The sequence below is a fragment of the Pseudophryne corroboree genome, chromosome 2, assembly GCF_028390025.1.
Source record: "Pseudophryne corroboree isolate aPseCor3 chromosome 2, aPseCor3.hap2, whole genome shotgun sequence".
In the NCBI taxonomy this organism is placed as follows: domain Eukaryota; kingdom Metazoa; phylum Chordata; class Amphibia; order Anura; family Myobatrachidae; genus Pseudophryne; species Pseudophryne corroboree.
Genome location: NC_086445.1, coordinates 497,396,876 through 497,423,549, shown reverse-complemented (window position 1 = coordinate 497,423,549; position 26,674 = coordinate 497,396,876). Strand labels below are relative to the sequence as shown.

The window sequence follows — 26,674 nt, the reverse complement described above, 5'->3', positions numbered from 1 at the left end:
TCCCGCAGCACTAGCACCCCACAGACACTGTCCCGCAGCACTAGCACCCCACAGACACTGTCCCGCAGCACTAGCACCCCACAGACACTGTCCCACAGCACTGGCACCCCACAGAATGGCCCCTGTCCCGCAGCACTGGCACCCCACAGAATGGCCCCTGTCCCGCAGCACTGGCACCCCACAGAATGGCCCCTGTCCTGCAGCACTGGCACCCCACAGAATGTCCCCTGTCCCGCAGCACTGGCACCCCACAGAATGGCTGTCCCGCAGCACTGGCACCCCACAGAATGTCCCCTGTCCCGCAGCACTGGCACCCCACAGACCCCCCCCCCCCCTTATACACACAATGCGCACATCTCCATGCCAAGCGCTGCTGTGTACTGACCAGGGCTGCCCTGCTCTCTGAAACACAGAGCACAGGGCAGCCCATGGTCAGTGCACAGCAGCGCTCAGCACGGCAACGGGGGATGGCTGGTTATACACACTGGCCGGCTCTCTGGCTGCGCTGCAACTACAGCGCGCGGGGGCACTGACCTGTGGCGGGGAGGAATACGTAGTTCCGTGGATGGTGGCGGCGGCTCAAGTACTGTATGTCGGGCTGCGGTGCCCCCTAAGTGTGACGCCAGCACTTACCTTTGCGTCACACTAATCCTGGCGGCAGTGAGAGCGGCAATCAATGAGAGGTGAGCAGTGCAGGGGCCTCCACTAAGGAGTCCGTTCCAGTGAAGGTGGGCTGGACCCCAGGGAAATATGGTGGCCAATCATTTATGCCTCAGTGACAGGGACATGCTTTCATATGGGCTGAAAGCACGCCCCTGTCACTGAGGCACTCACACTAGTGCCGCTTACAGCGCTTTTTAAATGGGCTTTTTACTTCCCGTTGCTTAGCCCCGCCCCCCGCTTCCGACCCTTTAGTATTGGCAGCGGGAGGCACTGCTCTCTGTGCCTCCGAAAATAATTTAAGCCTGTTTTTATTTTTTACACTGTAAAAAAAAATATAATAATATAAAGCATATACTTATGACACAGAATGTGTCATAAGTATCTTTGTATTATTGTAATCATTAATGACAGGCCTCCCCTGACTGCACGTCCCTGCTCCTCACACGTTTAGTGCCTCTGCAATGCAAGGCATTCAGGGGCACGATTTTGGGAGATGTCGGCGGTCAAAGAATGCCACGTCACTCCCAGGGGGCCACTGCAGTGTGATGAAGGCCCTTCTGCACTTATGCAGAAAGGATTTCCTCCATACAGAGGGTAAACACAGCCGGCTAGCGCCGTCATATTTGATACGACCAGGCCAGGTAACGCACTCCTGGCTCCGGTTGTATCACATACGTTTATGCCAGTTAAGTGATTAAGGCAGGCATTCCCAACCACGGTCCTCAAGGCACACCAACAGTGCAGGTTTTAGTGATATCCAGGCTTCAGCACAGATGGTTAAATCAAAATAACTGAGCTACTAAATAAGTCACCTGTGCTGAAGCCTGGATATCACTAAAACCTGCACTGTTGGTGTGCCTTGAGGACCGTGGTTGGGAATACCTGGATTAAGGAGTACATTTTTGGTTCATTGGGTCGATCCTATTTTAGATTATTTTATTTTATTTTAATGCCTCTATTTGACTCTTCCATTGCCTCGGTTCATTATTCCTTGGTGCTCACTACTTAAAATGTATGCTAAATCTTGTGTATGCTAAATCTTGTGTATGCTAAATGTATGCTAAATCTTGTGTATGCTAAATGTATGCTAAATCTTGTGTATGCTAAATGTATGCTAAATCTTGCTAAAAATGTCTAAATCTTTCCCTAAGTTCCTTGTACAGCTAGAATTAAGATAACTAAATGATAATAAAAAAAGGTTTAGGGCCCCATTTAACAATGAGGCATAGTCCCTTCAGCACTCTGTAAAGTGGTTATGTTCTCTTTTAGTGCTCAGCAAACAGCAGTAAGCTTAGTTTACCGCTGTTTATCACTGTACCACTTATGCCATCTATAAATGGCTATAGCAATACGGTCCACATTGCCGGCAGGGAGGACCCAGCAACAGCTTTTCCGGCATCAGCAAAGCTTTCCAGGCAACGCCGTGTCCCCGCTGGGTGAAAGTGTAATACACATGTGCAGGCTGGCCAGTGTGCATGCCACAACAGCCAGTCGCTGGCAGCGATAGGCTACCAGCGCAGACTGGCAGCAGCAGCGTGGAGGATATTGCTGAGGATGGGGATATCACTGGCACATTCATTAGTATCACTACGATACTAAACAAAAATATGCCGCTGGTAATAAGCATTGTTGTTAAATGGGGCCCTTAGTGTTTAGCTTGCCAAGGTCTGGTGAGTGCACTCACCTTTACACCTTATTCTAACCACGTAATTACCAAACTGGCTTATATTTTTGAATAGTAGTGATGACTATTGTTAATTAGCTTTTTATTCTTTTATATATTACCATTGTTAAAACCGCTTTTACTCATCTGTGAAGCCAAAATAAAAATATTTTGGGGAAAAAAATAGTAGTCAAGTACATTTATTTTCCACTGTCATGGTCATGTCTAAATAATATCAGTGGTAACCTGTCTGATGGCATCTATGTTGCCTTATTATGCACATTAAGGAGTCAGCCACAAAAGAGCAACCATTACCAACACTTAGGTAGCATGACTCAAATAAGCATAATTGAACTTAGCGCCTAATTCAGCATTGAACACTGAAGTGCTTGCGCAAGGATTTAAACTGCGGTGACATGCAAACGCAGTTTAAGAGTCAGCACGAGGCGGCATTGCAGTGTTTTGGAGGCGGCAATGTGGCGTTGGAGGGGCACAGTCTGGACCATTTGCGGGGCTGAGCTCTGCGTCTGCATGACATCACATGCAGCCGCTGTGACCCGAAACATGGCAGCCCGGCGACTGCCTTCGCAGCTAGGTGAAGGCAGAGGGCTACCCTTAATACGGGAGCACTTCACTGTTTAGTGAAGTGCTCGCATTTCAGCAGGAGGGGAAGAACCCGGCATGCGGGCGGCCTTGCCCTGTGCTGGCCGCCCCCCCTTCCACACACACACACACACACACACACACACACACACACACACACACACACACACACACACACACACACACACACACACACACGCTAGAAAAAGGAGTTGTCATTTTGTGGTTTTTCGCGTAACTACAACTCATGCTGAATTAGGCCCTTGGTTCTTATTTTAGTTGTTTGTATTTACGTAATCCACTTCAATTATTTAATTCATAGTAAGGTTTTTATTTACAATGTAGAATGGTAATTGTAATCTGCATTTCGTCTTTATTCAAAACTAGAACCCTTTCCATGAATAAATCTCTAGAACCTGTGGGTGTCAATGATGATGATGATGATGATATTAATAATTATTACAATAATGTTTGATGGCAACTAAGTATATTGTCTATACACACTTTTGCCTTATTTATCCTTTATTGCAAGCTTTTTATTCAAATAACACTTAAGCAGCTCAAAACAAAGCCCTGATTCCTGTGAGAGTTGCATAGCCTGCTTTTCCTTAGCTTACTGAATATGGAGGGCGTGTTGTTAGTACTTACTGGCTGATTAGAACTTTTTTGGGCGTCTCCCAGCTCCATGTAGAATGGATGATTTTGATCTTTGTAAACTTGCCCGTCCTACCAGAGCAGTATAATTTTTACTGAATGTAGATTACCTAAGGCTATCTGAGTTGTATAATAAATCCTACTTGGAACGTAATACTGTAAGCTAGCTAATATTTGATAAGACAACAGCATTCCTTTTACCCTGGCAACATGATCTTCCCAGCTGCAACTACTGGCTTCTTAGTACAGCCTGTCTAGAGAACAGTACACCCTTTGCTGGGGTGAGACTGGGCAATGTACAATAGCTAATGCTGTCTTGTACACAAGAATGTGGACAATTGTTTGTTTACTGGGTGGTGTTATATTAACTATCAACAGCAAACAGCTTACTGGTCCTACCACACAAAAGGATAATGTGGTGCATGGAACTGTGTTACCACAGAGGTCATTTTAAGGTATACAGTAGGGTTTTTACATGGCAGAGCATTACAAAAGTCTGATATCCAGCGTTATATAACAAATTCACATGCTAATCCAATATTAGGTATAGCATAATATGTTGCAACCAAGTTAAAAGAAGTGCATAAACAAGTACTGTGGGGGTAATTCGGACCTGATCGTAGAGGCAAATTTGTTAGCAGTTGGGCAAAACCATGTGCACTGCAGCGGGAGCAGATATAACATGTGCAGAGAGAGTTAGATCTGAGTGGGGTGTGTTCAATCTTATTTTGTTTCTGTGCAGGGTAAATACTGGCTGCTTTATCTTTCTACTGCAATTTAGATTTCAGATTGAACACACCCCACCCAAATTTAACTCTCTCTGCACATGTTATATCAGTTCCCCCCTCTCCCCAACCCTCTATCCCTAAACCGCCCTGCCCGCAGCCTAACCCTAACCTCCCCCTTGTGCTTAACCCTAACCACCTCCCGGAGGTGCCTAGACCTAACCCCCTATCCCCGCGGCCTAAACCTAACCTTCCCCGCCGCAGCCAAACTCAAACCCCTCTCAAGGGGGGTGCCTAACCATAACATCCCCTCCCCGCAGCCTAACCCTAACCCCCCAGGACGCAACTTAACCCTAACCTCCCCCCCCCTCCCCGCCTCGCAGCCTACACCTAACCACCCCCTCACCCGCGGTTTACCAGACTTGCGGCATGGGGTGTCCTCGTTCAGGATCCCGGCTGTTGGTATTCCGGCACCGGGATGGTTTACCCATTCTGGATGCCCGGTGTCAGCATTCAGAATAGGGTCGGTAATCCGGCGTCAGTATTCTGACTGTTGGTATACTGATAGACGAGATTCTGACTGCATCCCTTCTATCTCCCGGTTTCTCCTCTCTCTGTTCCACGCTCTATCGGGGAAATTCAATAAGCTGCATGATTTACCCCTAAGCTAATTGCCACGCCAGAACAATTTAGTTAGCAACACTTTTTTTTTTTTCACCTTTACTATACTACTTTTTGGGGACTTCCTCAATTTTCCTTTTCTTCAGAATGTTTTTTTTTTCTTTCTGTGGGTGATTATCAAATATTGGTAACTACAAGTTGAGTATCCCATATCCAAATATTCCGAAATACGGAATATTCCGAAATACGGACTTTTTTAAGTGAGAGTGAGATAGTGAAACCTTTGTTTTTTGATGGCTCAATGTACACAAAGTTTGTTTAATACTCAAAGTAATTAAAAATATTGTATTAAATGACCTTCAGACTGTGTATATAAGGTGTATATGAAACAAAAATGAATTGTGTGAATGTAGACACTTTGTTTAATGCACAAAGTTATAAAAAATATTGGCTAAAATTACCTTCAGGCTGGGTGTATAAGGTGTATATGTGACATAAATGCATTCTGTGCTTAGACTTGGGTCCCATCACCATGATATCTCATTATGGTATGCAATTATTCCAAAATACGGAAAAATCCGATATCCAAAATTCCTCTGGTCCCAAGCATTTTGGATAAGGGATACTCAGCCTGTATATAAATACAATTTGAAAGTTATCTAGGGGGACAGTATATTAGGATAAACTAATTTTCTCATACGTCCTAGAGGATGCTGGGGACTCAGTAAGGACCATGGGGTATAGACGGGATCCGCAGGAGACATGGGCACACTATAAGACTTTGAATGGGTGTGAACTGGCTCCTCCCTCTATGCCCCTCCTCCAGACCTAAGTTAGATTCTGTGCCCAGGAGTGACTGGACACACACTAGGGGAGCTCTACTGAGTTTCTCTAAAAGACTTTATTGTTAGGTTTTTTATTTTCAGACAGACCTGCTGGCTACAGGCTCCCTGCATCGTGGGACTGAGGGGAGAGAAGTCAGACCTACTTCTGTGAGTTAAAGGCTCTGCTTCTTAGGCTACTGGATACCATTAGCTCCAGAGGGTTCGATCACTTGGTGCGCCTAGCTGCTTGTTCCTGGAGCCGCGCCGTCACCCCCCTCACAGAAGCCAGAAGAAAGAAGCCGGGTGAGTATACAGAAGATCAGAAGACTTCAGTGACGGCAGAAGACTTAAGTAACGGAGGTACAGCGCAGCGGTCGCACTGCGCTCCATGCTCCCACATCACCAATGGCACTCACAGGGTGCAGGGCGCTGGGGGGGAGCGCCCTGGGCAGCAAGTTACTGATGGTCTCTACACTGGCATAAGATGCATATTCGGTGCCCAGGCACCGTGTACGAAACCTCCGCCAGTATATAGCAGCGGTCGCGCTGCGCGCCATTGCTCCCACACACCAATGGCTTTACAAGGGTGCAGGGCGCAGGGGGGGAGCGCCCTGGGTGGCAATATATACCTCAAATAAGGCTGGCAAAGCATGTATACAGTGCATAGACACAGTATACGGACCCCTGTCGGCATAAAAAGTAGTGATGAGCACCGGAAATTTTTCGGGTTTTGTGTTTTGGTTTTGGGTTCGGTTCCGCGGCCGTGTTTTGGGTTCGAACGCGTTTTGGCAAAACCTCACCGAATTTTTTTTGTCGGATTCGGGTGTGTTTTGGATTCGGGTGTTTTTTTCAAAAAAAACCCAAAAACAGCTTAAATCATAGAATTTGGGGGTAATTTTGATCCCAAAGTATTATTAACCTCAATAACCATAATTTCCACTCATTTTCAGTCTATTCTGAACACCTCACACCTCACAATATTATTTTTAGTCCTAAAATTTGCACCGAGGTCGCTGGATGACTAAGCTCAGCGACCCAAGTGGCCGACACAAACACCTGGCCCATCTAGGAGTGGCACTGCAGTGTCACACAGGATGGCCCTTCAAAAAACTACTCCCCAAACAGCACATGACGCAAAGAAGAAAAAAAAGAGGCGCAATGAGGTAGCTGTGTGAGTAAGCTAAGCGACCCTAGTGGCCGACACAAACACCTGGCCCATCTAGGAGTGGCACTGCAGTGTCACGCAGGATGGCCCTTCCAAAAAACACCCCCCAAACAGCACATGACGCAAAGAAAAAAAGAGGCGCAATGAGGTAGCTGTGTGACTAAGCTAAGTGACCCTAGTGGCCGACACAAACACCTGGCCCATCTAGGAGTGGCACTGCAGTGTCACGGAGGATGGCCCTTCAAAAAACTACTCCCCAAACAGCACATGACGCAAAGAAGAAAAAAAAGATGCGCAATGAGGTAGCTGTGTGACTAAGATAAGTGACCCTAGTGGCCGACACAAACACCTGGCCCATCTAGGAGTGGCACTGCAGTGTCACGCAGGATGGCCCTTCCAAAAAACACCCCCCAAACAGCACATGACGCAAAGAAAAAAAGAGGCGCAATGAGGTAGCTGTGTGACTAAGATAAGCGACCCAAGAGGCCGACACAAACACCTGGCCCATCTAGGAGTGGCACTGCAGTGTCACGCAGGATGGCCCTTCCAAAAAACACCCCCCAAACAGCACACATGATGCAAAGAAAAAAAGAGGCGCAATGAGGTAGCTGTGTGACTAAGATAAGCGACCCAAGTGGCAGACACAAACACCTGGCCCATCTAGGAGTGTCACTGCAGTGTCACGCAGGATGGCCCTTCCAAAAACTACTCCCCAAACAGCACATGACGCAAAGAAGAAAAAAAAGAGGCGCAATGAGGTAGCTGTGTGAGTAAGCTAAGCGACCCTAGTGGCCGACACAAACACCTGGCCCATCTAGGAGTGGCACTGCAGTGTCACGCAGGATGGCCCTTCCAAAAAACACCCCCCAAACAGCACACATGATGCAAAGAAAAAAAGAGGCGCAATGAGGTAGCTGTGTGACTAAGATAAGCGACCCAAGTGGCCGACACAAACACCTGGCCCATCTAGGAGTGGCACTGCAGTGTCACGCAGGATGGCCCTTCCAAAAACTACTCCCCAAACAGCACATGACGCAAAGAAGAAAAAAAAGAGGCGCAATGAGATAGCTGTGTGAGTAAGCTAAGCGACCCTAGTGGCCGACACAAACACCTGGCCCATCTAGGAGTGGCACTGCAGTGTCACGCAGGATGGCCCTTCCAAAAAACACCCCCCAAACAGCACATGACGCAAAGAAAAAAAGAGGCGCAATGAGGTAGCTGTGTGACTAAGCTAAGCGACCCTAGTGGCCGACACAAACACCTGGCCCATCTAGGAGTGGCACTGCAGTGTCACGCAGGATGGCCCTTCAAACAACTACTCCCCAAACAGCACATGACGCAAAGAAGAAAAAAAAGATGCGCAATGAGGTAGCTGTGTGACTAAGATAAGCGACCCTAGTGGCCGACACAAACACCTGGCCCATCTAGGAGTGGCACTGCAGTGTCACGCAGGATGGCCCTTCCAAAAAACACCCCCCAAACAGCACATGACGCAAAGAAAAAAAGAGGCGCAATGAGGTAGCTGTGTGACTAAGCTAAGCGACCCTAGTGGCCGACACAAACACCTGGCCCATCTAGGAGTGGCACTGCAGTGTCACGCAGGATGGCCCTTCAAAAAACTACTCCCCAAACAGCACATGACGCAAAGAAGAAAAAAAAGATGCGCAATGAGGTAGATGTGTGACTAAGTTAAGCGACCCAAGTGGCCGACACAAACACCTGGCCCATCTAGGAGTGGCACTGCAGTGTCACGCAGGATGGCCCTTCCAAAAACTACTCCCCAAACAGCACATGACGCAAAGAAAAATGAAAGAAAAAAGAGGTGCAAGATGGAATTGTCCTTGGGCCCTCCCACCCACCCTTATGTTGTATAAACAGGACATGCACACTTTAACCAACCCATCATTTCAGTGACAGGGTCTGCCACACGACTGTGACTGAAATGACGGGTTGGTTTGGACCCCCACCAAAAAAGAAGCAATTAATCTCTCCTTGCACAAACTGGCTCTACAGAGGCAAGATGTCCACCTCATCATCATCCTCCGATATATCACCGTGTACATCCCCCTCCTCACAGATTATCAATTCGTCCCCACTGGAATCCACCATCTCAGCTCCCTGTGTACTTTGTGGAGGCAATTGCTGCTGGTGAATGTCTCCACGGAGGAATTGATTATAATTCATTTTAATGAACATCATCTTCTCCACATTTTCTGGATGTAACCTCGTACGCCGATTGCTGACAAGGTGAGCGGCGGCACTAAACACTCTTTCGGAGTACACACTTGTGGGAGGGCAACTTAGGTAGAATAAAGCCAGTTTGTGCAAGGGCCTCCAAATTGCCTCTTTTTCCTGCCAGTATAAGTACGGACTGTCTGACGTGCCTACTTGGATGCGGTCACTCATATAATCCTCCACCATTCTTTCAATGGGGAGAGAATCATATGCAGTGACAGTAGACGACATGTCCGTAATCGTTGTCAGGTCCTTCAGTCCGGACCAGATGTCAGCATCAGCAGTCGCTCCAGACTGCCCTGCATCACCGCCAGCGGGTGGGCTCGGAATTCTGAGCCTTTTCCTCGCACCCCCAGTTGCGGGAGAATGTGAAGGAGGAGATGTTGAAAGGTCGCGTTCCGCTTGACTTGACAATTTTGTCACCAGCAGTTCTTTGAACCCCAGCAGACTTGTGTCTGCCGGAAAGAGAGATCCAAGGTAGGTTTTAAATCTAGGATCGAGCACGGTGGCCAAAATGTAGTGCTCTGATTTCAACAGATTGACCACCCGTGAATCCTTGTTAAGCGAATTAAGGGCTCCATCCACAAGTCCCACATGCCTAGCGGAATCGCTCTGTGTTAGCTCCTCCTTCAATGTCTCCAGCTTCTTCTGCAAAAGCCTGATGAGGGGAATGACCTGACTCAGGCTGGCAGTGTCTGAACTGACTTCACGTGTGGCAAGTTCAAAAGGTTGCAGAACCTTGCACAACGTTGAAATCATTCTCCACTGCGCTTGAGACAGGTGCATTCCACCTCCTATATCGTGCTCAGTTGTATAGGCTTGAATGGCCTTTTGCTGCTCCTCCAACCTCTGAAGCATATAGAGGGTTGAATTCCACCTCGTTACCACTTCTTGCTTCAGATGATGGCAGGGCAGGTTTAGGCGTTTTTGGTGGTGCTCCAGTCTTCTGTACGTGGTGCCTGTACGCCGAAAGTGTCCCGCAATTCTTCTGGCCACCGACAGCATCTCTTGCACGCCCCTCTCGTTTTTTAAATAATTCTGCACCACCAAATTCAAGGTATGTGCAAAACATGGGACGTGCTGGAATTTGCCCAGATTTAATGCACACACAATATTGCTGGCGTTGTCCGATGCCACAAATCCACAGGAGAGTCCAATTGGGGTAAGCCATTCCGCGATGATCTTCCTCAGTTGCCGTAAGAGGTTTTCAGCTGTGTGCGTATTCTGGAAAGCGGTGATACAAAGCGTAGCCTGCCTAGGAAAGAGTTGGCGTTTGCGAGATGCTGCTACTGGTGCCGCCGCTGCTGTTCTTGCGGCGGGAGTCCATACATCTACCCAGTGGGCTGTCACAGTCATATAGTCCTGAGCCTGCCCTGCTCCACTTGTCCACATGTCCGTGGTTAAGTGGACATTGGGTACAACTGCATTTTTTAGGACACTGGTGAGTCTTTTTCTGAGGTCTGTGTACATTTTCGGTATCGCCTGCCTAGAGAAATGGAACCTAGATGGTATTTGGTACCGGGGACACAGTACCTCCAACAAGTCTCTAGTTGGCTCTGCAGTAATGATGGATACCGGAACCACGTTTCTCACCACCCAGGATGCCAAGGCCTCAGTTATCCGCTTTGCAGCAGGATGACTGCTGTGATATTTCATCTTCCTCGCAAAGGACTGTTGGACAGTCAATTGCTTGGTGGAAGTAGTAAAAGTGGTCTTACGACTTCCCCTCTGGGATGACCATCGACTCCCAGCAGCAACAACAGCAGCGCCAGCAGCAGTAGGCTTTACACGCAAGGATGCATCGGAGGAATCCCAGGCAGGAGAGGACTAGTCAGAATTGCCAGTGACATGGCCTGCAGGACTATTGGCATTCCTGGGGAAGGAGGAAATTGACACTGAGGGAGTTGGTGGGGTGGTTTGCGTGAGCTTGGTTACAAGAGGAAGGGATTTACTGGTCAGTGGACTGCTTCCGCTGTCGCCCAAAGTTTTTGAACTTGTCACTGACTTATGATGAATGCGCTGCAGGTGACGTATAAGGGAGGATGTTCCGAGGTGGTTAACGTCCTTACCCCTACTTATTACAGCTTGACAAAGGCAACACATGGCTTGACAAATGTTGTCCGCATTTCTGTTGAAATACTTCCACACCGAAGAGCTGATTTTTTTGGTATTTTCACCAGGCATGTCAATGGCCCTATTCCTCCCACGGACAACAGGTGTCTCCCCGGGTGCCTGACTTAAACAAACCACCTCACCATCAGAATCCTCCTGGTCAATTTCCTCCCCAGCGCCAGCAACACCCATATCCTCCTCATCCTGGTGTACTTCAACACTGACATCTTCAATCTGACTATCAGGAACTGGACTGCGGGTGCTCCTTCCAGCACTTGCAGGGGGCGTGCAAATGGTGGAAGGCGCATGCTCTTCACGTCCAGTGTTGGGAAGGTCAGGCATCGCAAACGACACAATTGGACTCTCCTTGTGGATTTGTGATTTCGAAGAACGCACAGTTCTTTGCTGTGCTTTTGCCAGCTTGAGTCTTTTCATTTTTCTAGCGAGAGGCTGAGTGCTTCCATCCTCATGTGAAGCTGAACCACTAGCCATGAACATAGGCCAGGGCCTCAGCCGTTCCTTGCCACTTCGTGTGGTAAATGGCATATTGGCAAGTTTACGCTTCTCCTCCGACAATTTTATTTTAGATTTTTGAGTCCTTTTTTTTACTGATATTTGGTGTTTTGGATTTTACATGCTCTGTACTATGACATTGGGCATCGGCCTTGGCAGACGACGTTGATGGCATTTCATCGTCTCGGCCATGACTAGTGGCAGCAGCTTCAGCACGAGGTGGAAGTCGATCTTGATCTTTCCCTATTTTTGGAACCTCAACATTTTTGTTCTCCATATTTTAATAGGCACAACTAAAAGGCACCTCAGGTAAACAATGGAGATGGATGGATACTAGTATACTTATGGATGGACGAGCGACTGCCGACACAGAGGTAGCTACAGCCGTGGACTACCGTACTGCGTCTGCTGCTAATATAGACTGGATGATAATGATATAAAAAATATATATATATATATATCACTACTGCAGCCGGACAGGTATATATTATATAATGACGGACCTGCTGGACACTGTCAGCACTGCAGACTCCTAAAGTAAGCTACTAGTATCAAGAAGATAGAAAAAAAAACACCACAGGTAGGTGGTATACAATTATGGATGGACGAGCGACTGCCGATACAGAGGTAGCTACAGCCGTGGACTACCGTACTGCGTCTGCTGCTAATATAGACTGGATGATAATGATATAAAAAAAATATATATATCACTACTGCAGCCGGACAGGTATATATTATATAATGACGGACCTACTGGACACTGTCAGCACTGCAGACTCCTAAAGTAAGCTACTAGTATCAAAAAGATAGAAAAAAAAAACACCACAGGTAGGTGGTATACAATTATGGATGGACGAGCGACTGCCGACACAGAGGTAACTACAGCCGTGGACTACCGTACTGCGTCTGCTGCTAATATAGACTGGATGATAATGATATAAAAAATATATATATATCACTACTGCAGCCGGACAGGTATATATTATATAATGACGGACCTGCTGGACACTGTCAGCACTGCAGACTCCTAAAGTAAGCTACTAGTATCAAGAAGATAGAAAAAAAAAAACACCACAGGTAGGTGGTATACAATTATGGATGGACGAGCGACTGCCGACACAGAGGTAGCTACAGCCGTGGACTACCGTACTGCGTCTGCTGCTAATATAGACTGGATGATAATGATATAAAAAATATATATATATCACTACTGCAGCCGGACAGGTATATATTATATAATGACGGACCTGCTGGACACTGTCAGCACTGCAGACTCCTAAAGTAAGCTACTAGTATCAAGAAGATAGAAAAAAAAACCAAACACAACAGGTAGGTGGTATACAATTATGGATGAACGAGCGACTGCCGACACAGAGGTAGCTACAGCCGTGGACTACCGTACTGCGTCTGCTGCTAATATAGACTGGATGATAATGATATAAAAAATATATATATATCACTACTGCAGCCGGACAGGTATATATTATATAATGACGGACCTGCTGGACACTGTCAGCACTGCAGACTCCTAAAGTAAGCTACTAGTATCAAGAAGATAGAAAAAAAAAAACACCACAGGTAGGTGGTATACAATTATGGATGGACGAGCGACTGCCGACACAGAGGTAGCTACAGCCGTGGACTACAGTACTGCGTCTGCTGCTAATATAGACTGGATGATAATGATATAAAAAATATATATATATCACTACTGCAGCCGGACAGGTATATATTATATAATGACGGACCTGCTGGACACTGTCAGCACTGCAGACTCCTAAAGTAAGCTACTAGTATCAAGAAGATAGAAAAAAAAAAAAACACCACAGGTAGGTGGTATACAATTATGGATGGACGAGCGACTGCCGGCACAGAGGTAGCTACAGCAGTGGACTACCGTACTGCGTCTGCTGCTAATATAGACTGGATGATAATGATATAAAAATATATATATATATCACTACTGCAGCCGGACAGGTATATATTATATAATGACGGACCTGCTGGACACTGTCAGCACTGCAGACTCCTAAAGTAAGCTACTAGTATCAAGAAGATAGAAAAAAAAAAACCACAGGTAGGTGGTATACAATTATGGATGGACGAGCGACTGCCGACATAGAGGTAGCTACAGCCGTGGACTACCGTACTGCGTCTGCTGCTAATATAGACTGGATGATAATGATATAAAAAATATATATATATATCACTACTGCAGCCGGACAGGTATATATTATATAATGACGGACCTGCTGGATACTGTCAGCACTGCAGACTCCTAAAGTAAGCTACTAGTATCAAGAAGATAGAAAAAAAAACACAACAGGTAGGTGGTATACAATTATGGATGGACGAGCGACTGCCGACACAGAGGTAGCTACAGCCGTGGACTACCGTACTGTGTCTGCTGCTAATATAGACTGGATGATAATGATATAAAAAAAATATATATATCACTACTGCAGCCGGACAGGTATATATTATATAATGACGGACCTGCTGGACACTGTCAGCACTGCAGACTCCTAAAGTAAGCTACTAGTATCAAGAAGATAGAAAAAAAAAACACCACAGGTAGGTGGTATACAATTATGGATGGACGAGCGACTGCCGACACAGAGGTAGCTACAGCCGTGGACTACCGTACTGCGTCTGCTGCTAATATAGACTGGATGATAATGATATAAAAAATATATATATATCACTACTGCAGCCGGACAGGTATATATTATATAATGACGGACCTGCTGGACACTGTCAGCACTGCAGACTCCTAAAGTAAGCTACTAGTATCAAGAAGATAGAAAAAAAAAAACACCACAGGTAGGTGGTATACAATTATGGATGGACAAGCGACTGCCGACACAGAGGTAGCTACAGCCGTGGACTACCGTACTGCGTCTGCTGCTAATATAGACTGGATGATAATGATATAAAAAATATATATATATCACTACTGCAGCCGGACAGGTATATATTATATAATGACGGACCTGCTGGACACTGTCAGCACTGCAGACTCCTAAAGTAAGCTACTAGTATCAAGAAGATAAAAAAAAAACACAACAGGTAGGTGGTATGCAATTATGGATGGACGAGCGACTGCCGACACAGAGGTAGCTACAGCCGTGGACTACCGTACTGCGTCTGCTGCTAATATAGACTGGATGATAATGATATAAAAAATATATATATATCACTACTGCAGCCGGACAGGTATATATTATATAATGACGGACCTGCTGGACACTGTCAGCACTGCAGACTCCTAAAGTAAGCTACTAGTATCAAGAAGATAGAAAAAAAAACACACCACAGGTAGGTGGTATACAATTATGGATGGACGAGCGACTGCCGACACAGAGGTAGCTACAGCCGTGGACTACCGTACTGCGTCTGCTGCTAATATAGACTGGATGATAATGATATAAAAAATATATATATATCACTACTGCAGCCGGACAGGTATATATTATATAATGACGGACCTGCTGGACACTGTCAGCACTGCAGACTCCTAAAGTAAGCTACTAGTATCAAGAAGATAGAAAAAAAAAACACAACAGGTAGGTGGTATACAATTATGGATGGACGAGCGACTGCCGACACAGAGGTAGCTACAGCCGTGGACTACCGTACTGCGTCTGCTGCTAATATAGACTGGATGATAATGATATAAAATATATAAAATATATATATATCACTACTGCAGGACAGGTATATATTATATAATGACGGACCTACTGGACACTGTCAGCAGAATGCGTTTATAGAATAAAAACACCACACGACGAGTGTTTAACTTTTTCAGGCAGACAGTCACAATATACTGGTGGTCAGTGGTCACTGGTCAGTCACACTGGCAGTGGCACTCTGGCAGCAAAAGTGTGCACTGTTAATGTACTCCTGCTATAACTGCTCCCCAGTCTCCCCCACAATTAAGCTGTGTGAGCAGTGAGCACTCAGCACAGTAAGATATACATAGATGATGCAGCACACTGAGGCTGAGCACAGATATGGTATACTGTGTCACTGTGTATCGTTTTTTTTCAGGCAGAGAACGGATTATATTAAATAATAATAAAACTGCACTGGTGGTCACTGGTCAGTCACTAGTAAACTCTGCACTCTCTGAGTACTCCTAAGCTCCAGTAAATCAAGTGTCTCACTCTCTATCTATTTCTATTCTAAACGGAGAGGACGCCAGCCATGTCCTCTCCCTATCAATCTCAAAGCACGTGTGAAAATGGCGGCGACGCGCGGCTCCTTATATAGAATCCGAGTCTCGCGATAGAATCCGAGCCTCGCGAGAATCCGACAGCGGGATGATGACGTTCGGGCGCGCTCGGGTTAACCGAGCAAGGCGGGAAGATCCGAGTCTGCCTCGGACCCGTGTAAAAAGGCTGAAGTTCGGGGGGGTTCGGATTCCGAGGAACCGAACCCGCTCATCACTAATAAAAAGCTTTATTAAAAGAGGGGCTGAAGTGAGCCAAGAAGGGGCGGGGCTTAGCCCTCACAACAGGATTCAGCGCCATTTTCTCAATGTCCCCACCAAAAGCAATGTATACAGTACAAACTAAATATAGCACTATTTTAGAAATGGCCATGTAATCATTGTGTTGTGCATATATCTATGTGTGTTCCCTGTCAGATATACCCACTATGGCATTTTAGTCCACATATGTTGACACAACCACCTGTGGGGATCACTGTCGGCATCGCCGACGCCTGTGGGTACTTGTCGACACAACCAGCTGTGGGGATCACTTTCAACATCGCCGACGCCTGTGGGTACTTGATTCGGTAGATGCAGTATCGGCTGGTCGGCAGTTGTATGCTTGTCAAAAGTAAACACTGTATGGGAAACACAGTAGTATGTGGGTGACCCTGTCGGCACCAACTGTTATTACTGGGTGTAAATTAACATGTTGTAACTACCTTATACCTGTATATATATTTATATGTATGTGTATGGTACAGTTCCATGGGCCTGTAGCTCGAGCAAAGACATGGTAGTATATGTGGGGGAGTGTTATTAAACTTATTTATGTATACTTCCCTCGGGGTTGCAAGAATGTTATTTTGCCTGGTTACTACTCCCTGCTGTCGACGAATACTAAGTTTTCTGTCGACCATCATGTTTCCTGGTAGATCCACAACTGGGGCATTCAGTACATGGTCATACACATTCAAAACACATTAATGTCACTAGGGACCCGAAGGTTCCGGACAATCCGCTTATATGTATGTTTTATATATATATATATATATATATATATATATATATATTTAGGATATGTGTGTAATTGTATATTACATTATGTATATCATATTATGATTTATAATGAATGCTGCAGTAAAAGTATTCCTTCTCATGTGCTGGTCGCTCTGTTGATAAAGCTCTAGGTCGGCCGTGACGAGTTGGTCTCAGATCCTCACAAGGAGTCCGAATGTTTATTCCTTTCCCGCCGCTGATAGAATACTGTGAAAGTCAACTCCTGGTTGACACGGGGCCCTGTCACAAAGGATCGTATACAGGAAGCTAAGTGATATTTTATTTCTATGCTTTGGGCTTATTTGCATTACATGCACATGAGGGAGTGTTTATATTTGGAAAGGCATCCGATAGAATTACCCTAAAGAGAGAGGGGATGTTCCTTATGTTGGTTCTTCTCTATAACATTGCACCAGGCTGCCGTGCGTATACAGGAGGTGTGGCCGGGGGAATGCTGAGGCTGACTCTGAGAGATACTGGAGTTTCTTCCTGGGACGGTGTACCGCTGTTTGGGGATGCCTCAGTTCAGTCAATCTCGGCGGATACTGCTGGTAAATCTAACTTCGTGAGTTAGTCTCCTTCACAACGGTTGGTGACGCATTCTTTTGTGGGATGCAGTCGTTTTAACCAGTTCAATACCGTTCTTTTTTCCTTTTCTGTGCAGATAGTGGATGGTGAAAAGGTAAGAGTTCTGCAGCCTGGTTAGGTTTGCAGAAGCGGATGTCGTTTTCTGTTTCTACCACATCCACCACATGTCGCTGAATCTATCTGGATGGAGCCCACTCCGGTGGGAACTCGTCTACTACTTTTCAGTCAGTCTGGGAATAGACTAGGACCTGTGAGTTAATTATAGAATCCAAAGGGGGACATTCTGGTGTTATAGATGTTTCCCCTCACTGATTTTTCTAATAGATCTTGCCGTTTCCCCTCTGGAAGGGGAGGTCGTACGCGACGCCATACCAGAGGTGCGTCAGGTTCAGGGCATTGTCCTGCTGTCCCTGTTTAAAAAAACAAAACAAAAAAAACTAAGAGGTTTAAATGCGTTGTTTTTCGCATTCGGATTACCTGGGTGGATATCCAGGATTGTCTTTGCCATTTCACTGGAGTGATGGCAGTGGGATGGTATTCTTTCAATAGTAAGAGCTTTTGTTGTTCTGTACTGGGACACTCTCCTGATTAAGGCGAGGTCAAGACCAAGTGGTGCAAATCGTTGTTTTCTCTCCGACTGTTCTTCAACACAGTGGAAGGCTGTTATTCCCAACGACGCAGGCGTCGGAGGTGGGTATCAGAGTAGATACGGAATGGTTGAAGTTCTGTGTGTTCCTGTGGAAAGAGGTCTGAGGATCCGGAGTCGGATCAGATTTGCAGTGACAATCCATCAATATGTTCCGTTGATGAAGAAGATCGGTGCGGCCTATGAGGCCTTTTCGGTGAGCAGGTCAAATGCCAGAGTGGTTTTCACGGGGCCAGTTGGAAATGTGGTCCGGGTCTCACCTGCGCATGCGCCGGAATATAATCCTAATGGCCAGATTTTCACTCCTGTGGTGTCGGCTCAGTTCTCACCTCCTAGAGGGACGACGGCTCGGAATCCAGGATGAGATCCTGGTGTCCATGCATGCAGATCTCCGAGACTGGGGAGCAATCCGTGCAAGGGAAGAATTTCCAGAGGGAAAGGTCAAGCTGGGAAGCTTGTCTGCAATAAGCTTTCTTGAATTAAGAGCTATTTTCAATTAACATATGCTTCGTGATCTGCCCGTGTTAATTCTGTCGGACGACTTGACAGCAGTGTTGTAAGTAAGCCGCTAGGGCAGAACAAGGAGCAAAGAGGCAATGGCAGATGCCGGAAAAGTTTTCCGCTGGGTGGAAAGACTGCTAAACGCTATGTTAGCAGTCTTCGTTCCGGATGTGAACGACGGAGAAATAGATTCCTCTGCAGACGCGATCTCCATCCGGGAGAAATACGGTCATCATCGAGAAGTTTTCACTGAAGCGACAAGTCTTTGAGGAGTGCCTAAAGTGGACATGTTGGCGTCTCGCCTCTACGAGAGATCTCAGAGATATAGTTCCAGGTCAGCGGACACTCAAGCTATAGCAGTGGACGTCCTCGGGACACCTTGGGTGTTTTCAGTTAGTCTATGTGTCCCCTCCGTTTTCACTCTTCTGAAGGTGATAAACGTAAGAAGAACAAAGGTTCAGGTGATCCTCATTGTTCCGGTCTAAACAAGGAGGGCTTGGTATCCAGTTCTTCAGGATTTACTCATAGAAGATCCCTGGCCTCTTCCTCTACGTGAGGAACTGTTACAACAAGATCCAGGCGTGTATCAAAACTTACCGCGGCTGCGTTTGTCGGCGTGGCGGTTGAACGCCATATCCTAACCAGAAAGGATATTCCCAGTGAAATCGTTTCCACACTTCTTCGGGCTAGAAAAGAAGTAACGGAAAAGCCTTACCACCGTGTTTGGAGAAAATGTGTGTCTTGGTGTGAATCCAAGAAGGCTACTACGGAAGATTTCAGCTGGGTCGTTCTTCTCCAGTCTTTGCAAGCAGGTGTGGGTGCAGGCCTAAAGTTAGGCTCCATTTCAGTGCGGTTTTGGCCTTATAAATTTTCTTTCAAGAAAGAATTGCCAACCTTTCCGGAACTTCGGACCTTCGTGGAAGGATTACTGCACATCCAACCTCCATTTGTGCCCCATTGGCACCATGGGACCTTGACGTGGTATTGCGGTTTCTTGTGTCTAAATGTTTGGAACCTTTATGAAAGGTTGTGTTAAATTTCTCTCTTGGAGAGTGGTCATGCTTTTGGCTTTGGCGTCCGCAAGGCGGATGTTGGAAGTAGCGGCTGGGTCTCACAAGAGCCCCTGTTTGATCTTCCAGGTGGATAGAGCGGAATTGAGAACTCGGATAATAGTTCTGCCAAAAGTGGTTTCGGTGTTTCGCAGAAACCTGCCTATTTGATGCCTGTGGTTGCTTAAGCATTGGCTGATTCAAGGTCTCTCGATGTAGTCAGGGCTTTGAATATTTATGTCGCCAATTTGGCTCAGATTGGGGAAACAGAGGCTCTGTTTGTCCGGTATGCCCCAGCGTGATTGGGGCGCCTGCGTCTCTGTTACACGCTAGATCTGTGATACGATTCGGCGTGCTCGTTCTACGGCTGGATTGCCGGTACCAAAGTCAGTGGTGACCCATTCTACTAGGTAGATGGGCTCTTCTTGGGCGGATGCCCAAGGAGTATCGCCGGTTCAACTTTGCCGAGCGGCTATTTGGTCAGGTTCAAACACTTTGGCTAAGCTATACAAGTTTGATACCCTGGCTGATGGGGACCTCGTGTTTGCTCAATCGGTGCTGCAGAGTCGTCCGCATTCTCCCGCCCAGTCTGGAGGTTTGGTATAAACCCCATGGTCCTTACGGAGTCCCCAGCATCCTCTAGGACGTATGAGAAAATAGTATTTTAATACCTACCGGTAAATCCTTTTCTCTTAGTCCGTAGAGGATGCTGGGCGCCCGTCCCAGTGCGTAGTGTGTCTGCAGTTATTGGTTATGGTTACACTCATTTTAAACTTTAAACTCATTTTAAATTTTAAACATCCATCAACGAAAGAAGGATAGTTTAGAAATAAAAAATGTCAGGGTGATGAGTCAAAAGATGAGGCTGTATACTTATATACTGTATGTATAAGGCCCGTACACACTAGAAGACTTGAAAAATGAGAACAATTAACAATTTGGAAAATGAGCGATTTCCCTTGAGTCCCTGACAAATGATATTGAGTGTACAGACTGAGCTTATTTTACAAATGATCTGAACGACGAACGATCTGGCTAGGATTGAGCTGCATGCATGGACAACTGACAACCTGCTTTAAACGACGATGGGAATGTGCATCGTTCATCGTTTGCTGTGTACACACTAGAACGATTGTTCACAACAGTCATTTTCACTGAAATCTATGGAAAAAAATCTCCTAGTGTGTATGGGCCTTTAGAAGGGCAGTTGGAGGGATTGATGTTTTAGTTAAACTTGATAGTATGTAAGTATACCTCCCAACATGACCCTTTCCAGGAGGAACAAAATTCTCTTGTCCGTGACTTCCTTCTTAATTTATGATTTCAGTCACCTGTATTGAAATACATATGTTATCAATTAATCTGTTCAAAACAGGTGACTGCAATTCTAAATTAAGAGGGAAGTCCAGGAACACAGCTTTTTGTCCCTCCTGAAATGGGCATGTTGGCAGGTAAGTGTAAGATTAGCACATTATTTGTAGACTGATTTTTTTATTGTTTCATACAAGCAAGGGACAAAGCTCAACATAGAAAAACAGTGAGATTGCAATAATAATCACATTACTGTGGCAAAATCCCCTTTGGCTCTTTGATGAATATATCCCTAAGTTTATTTTACTCAGTGCTTGTATCTCAGTTGTTTATCTGTGTAGGACCTTGTATGATCCCGTCACTTTGATCATTCTCTGAGCCTTGACCTTTAGCTACTTTCCGAGTTGCTTCTGCCAGGCAATTTTATACAGGTTGAGTATCCCTTATCTAAAATGCTTGGGACCAGAGGTATTTTGGATATGGGATTTTTCCGTATTTTGGAATAATTGCATACTATAATGAGATATCATGGTGATGGGACCTAAATCTAAGCACAGAATGCATTTATGTTTCATATACACCTTATACACAGCCTGAAGGTCATTTAGCCAATATTTTTTATAACTTTGTTCATTAAACAAAGTGTGTCTACATTCACACAATTCATTTTTGTTTCATATACACCTTATACACACAGCCTGAAGGTCGTTTAATACAATATTTTTAATAACTTTGTGTATTAAACCAAGTTTGCGTACACTGAGCCATCAAAAAACAAAGGTTTCACTATCTCACTCTTACTCAAAAAAGTCTGTATTTCGGAATATTCCGTATTTTGGAATATTTGGATATGGGATACTCAACCTGTACTTGGTTTTCAAATCTGATTCCTGATCCTGTAAATATTGAGCTTGCCTTCCTCCTCTATGAATATCCTTACCCTAAACACCGAAACTCTGTGCAGAAAACAGAGGATTGGTGAACAGCAGGAAAAGGAGCTACTTTAGGTGAAATACACATTTAACCTGCTTATTGGTGTTCTGAGTGGGCCGGTGTTAGATCGTGGCTGTGGAATACAAAGTTCTATGTTTAAAGATTAATTAATGAAAAGAAAGATGTTTAATGTATGTGAATTTATTTATTTAAAAAAATATATATTTATTAAGAAGAAAAAGCATAACTAAGTATACAAATGACAGCGGTATGCACAGAATAGCAGATAAGTAAATATAGTCCACATCAAGTAAAAGTAATATCAACAAACAAAGGGACAAGAACCCATCCCCAAAAGAGCAAAATCACAATGAAGACATTACAGCAGGGGACATCAAATATATAAAATAAAGAAGGTATCATTAGATCAAATAAAGTTAAAGAAAACCTGAATAACCCAATTAAAAAGGGGGAGCATCTCCTTTTAAAACAGCCATATTATACCATGTGGTCAGATGGACTATCTTTCTGATGTCGTCTTTTTCCACAGCAGAGAGTGTAACAATATAGGGCAACCAAATATCAAATCATTTTTATGCTCTTGATTCAGCATCTAATGAACATTCAATCCAGTCCATTTGATAGACATAGGCAAGTCTGGGAAGCATAAATGTCACAGAAATATGATCAGGTTGGATCTATTTAGACAAGATAGTTTTCTTGGTCACAGCTGCTGCTTTAGCCAAGAAAAGGCAAACACCAACTGCAGGCCTAGAAGCTACCAATGGAGGATAGTGATTCCCTAGAGCCGAGGGCATAGTCATAGTAAATGGGATATGTAAAGTGTCAGTGATATAGGATTGGATACCTTTCCAAAATGATTGTACAATATTGCAGGACCACAGACAATTAAGAATATCCGCCTCGGGCAGTGAACATTTAAAGCAATCGGAATTATCTGCTATACCCGTTAAGTGTCGTAGTTTTGGGGTGTAATAGGCCCTGTGTAATATTTTATATTGCATTTCTGCAAATGAAGAAAATATCGATTGTTTGTTTAATAAAACCGAGGATTTGATTCATAGTTGCCTAACCTTCCTCATTCTACAGGAGACTCCCTGAAATAGCAGCAATCTCCCTCACTCCCTGAGAATAGTCCATCAATCTCCCTGATTACACCTTATCCCCATTATGCAGCTGTTATATTCTTTGGGGGGGAAATAAATCAGAGATACATACATTCAAATGGAATCATAAGTGACACATCCCTGCACTGTTTATAAGGCACAGGTCCCTATGGCTACATGCATTTTAAATAAGGTTTCTCGTGGCCACTTACTGTATATGGAACATCTTGTAAAACACAATAGACAAACAAATCCTGCAAAATATCAATGTCTTTTCTTCAAGAAGTAGATCTTACTAACTTTGGGGCTCATGTTGAGCCTTAAGATTGAACCCCCAAACATGGAGACATTACAAAGCAGTCCCTTCATTGACGCATGTATGCTGGACATTAAAAACAGTACTCACATGAATCTTTGCACCCGAAATGTCCTGTTCTGAATGCAGTGTGGTCTCTTCCCAGCAAGCACAATCCTCCATCTATCCTGAGCTCTGGCTTCTAATGCTGCTTCAGGAAATGATGCTCCAATCAATAATAATAGCAATCAAAAGACCAATGTATATAGAGCACCTGCTCTAATAATGATCTTTATTTGTGTATCTTTCCAGGCTGTATTGCAGTCAGTTGACAAACACTGAAAAATATTTACTTAGACCTCTCTTTTGTACTGTACTTTACTGCTATTTAGTGGCATAGATGAGCCCGTACACAATGACTTATGTAATTATTATTCACATGTATGTGCTAACAAAGATATTTCCAGACTATTCTTAAGTTTCAAGAAATCCATGGATGATAGATTTCTAGACATGGAGCGGAATTGTATTTCTTTTTTTTTTTAAATTCTTTATTTATACGTGGTTAGTCATAGTAAGGAAACATTACATGAACATAAGGGACAGGAGGCCATCGGGACCAACGTCCAGCATAAACCACAATTTTTCAAATAAACAACAAAGTTAATCAAAAAAGAAAGAACAGTAACATTCAAGTATGGAATTCAGGGGGGGGGGGAGGGGGAAAGGGAAAGGGGGAGAGGGGGCGAGGGGGGGGAACCACGGAATAATCTGTGCACAGTATATATCCTAGAAATGGTAGGATCAGAAGAGGGAGGGGGAGGGGGATCAAGGGGGAGACAGGAGAAGAGTAGGAAAGGGGAAAGAAGAGGAGAGAGAGAGAGAGAAGAAAAGAGGAGGAGGAAGACATAAGGGGGGAACAGTAGGGAGTGCCCATGGGTCTGCGGAGGAAGTTAGGAGTAAGAGTGGGGGGCTGGGCATCTACATTCAGCAGCGAGCCAGCGGGCCCAGACCTGCTCAAAAATGTGGCCCCGGTCGTGGAGATAGTATGTGATCTTTTCCATTGAGGCAATGTGCCAAATTTTGGTTTTAAGGGACGGGAGAGAGGGTGGTGAGGGGTTCTTCCAATTAAGAGCTATCAGCGACTTTGCCGCCGTCAGGATATGTGTGGCCAGATTTTGGGAAAATTTATTGAGCAACGGGGGAGGGAGACATAGCAAAAAGATCCAAGGATCTTTCAGCACAGGAGAATCCAACAGCGAATTGAGGAGGGAGTGGACTAGGTTCCAGAAGGAAGCAATGGACGGGCAGGTCCACCATATGTGGAGCATAGTGCCCCTGGCCCCGCAGTTCCTCCAGCAATTAGGGGAGGAAGATGGAAAGAATTTGTTTAGTCGGTCAGGGGTGTAGTACCAACGGTAGTAAACTTTGTAGACTGTTTCCTTAAAAGCAGTAGCAATAGAGGATTTAGCAATCCCCAGTCTCATGTCCTCCCAGTCCTCACTCTCTGGTGGGGGTCCAAGATCACGTTCCCATGCGAGCTCGTGGGGCCGGGGGGGGGGGAAAGGGCAGAATCTAGTAAGAGAGAGTAGAGTTGGGAGATTAAGCCTTTGGAGAGGTGGGAGTTAATGCATAAACTTTCAAAGGGGGTGAGGACACGAAGCAAGGCGGAGGAGGGGAAGGAACCTAAGAAGTGGCGGATTTGTAAAAATTGGAAGGGATTAAGTGGGTGCGAAGGTCAGGTAGGGACAGCCATTGGCCCCGATCGGCAAAGTTAGTCGGGAATTTGAAGCCCAGTGTAATCCATAAACGGAACCTCACACTTGAGAGTCCAGGAGGAAACATAGGGTTCTGCCAGATAGGGGTCAAGGGCGAGGGGGTAGTGGTGAGACCCTTCTTCAGGGAGAGGGAGTCCCAGATTTTAAGGTTAAATTTAATAGTGGGGAGAAGTTTAGAGGTTGGGGGACGGGAGGTGGAGGGCAGGCCCCATAAGGGGGTCAGGTCCGAGAGGCTAACAAAAGCTGCCTCAATATCCAGCCAAGATACGGATCCCGGAGGAGCATGAGGTGACGATATGGGATAAGTGGGAGGCGAGATAGTAAGGTTTGATATCAGGAAGGCCCCTACCTCCCACGGAGGTTGGCCTTTTCAAGGTATTGGCGGCGATGCGGGGGGGGGGGGTCTGTGATTCCAAATAAAGCGCACAAGGGCTCGTTGGATAGTGCGTAGAAAGGAGGCCGGGACTGCTACTGGGAGGGTCTGGAAAAGATAAAGCCATTTGGGGACTATGGTCATTTTAACCGCTATGATCCTGCCCAGCCACGAAATAAAAAGGCTATTCCAGGAGGTCAGGTCAGCGAGTGTGTTGGTGAAAAGGGGTGGAAAGTTTTCCCGGAAGAGAGAATCATAGCGAGAGGTCAGGTAAATCCCCAAATATTTAATCTTTGTGGGCTGCCATTTAAAATTAAAGTTAGCGCAAAGGGACTCAGCCTCTCGGTGAGGGATATGAAGCAGCATAGCCTCGGATTTGGAGTAGTTGATCTTATATCCTGATATAAGGCTATAAGAATGCAGGACTGAGAATAAGTTTGGGAGTGAGATAAGGGGTTGGGTCAGGGAGAGTAGGATGTCGTCAGTGAAGAGGGAGATTTTAGGGTCGGTATGGCCTACTTGTATTCCGTGTATATCTGGATGGGCTCTAATTTGAGAAGCGAGGGGTTCAATAATGAGGGCAAATATTAGTGGTGAGAGGGGGCAACCCTGGCGTGTACCATTTGAGATGCTAAGTGGGGCTGACGGTACACCATTGATTAAAACTGCGGCAGAGGGGGTGGAGTATAGTGCCAGGACGCCAGTGAGAAAGCCACCGGACAAGCCATAGGCCTCCAGGGTGGCTCTCAGAAAACTCCAGGAGATTCGGTCAAATGCCTTTTCAGCATCTAAGGAGAGCATGATAGTGGGGGCTCTCCTGGAGTTCGAGATATGTATAAGATCAACAGCACGTCTGGTGTTATCTCTCGCCTGACGGCCCGGGATAAACCCCACCTGGTTGTAATGAATAAGGGAGGAGAGGTATGGGTTAAGGCGGTTGGCCAGAATCTTAGCGAAGATTTTCAGGTCCAGATTCAAGAGAGATATAGGGCGGTAGCTAGCGCAGTTAAGGGTATCCTT

General features: G+C 45.6%; 1 protein-coding gene across 1 annotated transcript in view; it reads right to left on the bottom strand.

Moving 5' to 3' along the window:
* The window catches only part of LOC135030978 (transmembrane protease serine 11D-like), a 213,772-nt gene extending 190,087 nt beyond the window's left edge, over positions 1 to 23,685 (bottom strand). Inside the window, exon 1 of the mRNA XM_063953977.1 lies at positions 23,615 to 23,685. The gene's annotated coding sequence lies outside the window, so the exon portion shown is untranslated. The remainder of the gene's footprint in view (positions 1 to 23,614) is intronic.
* Between the last annotated feature and the right edge of the window lie 2,989 nt (positions 23,686 to 26,674).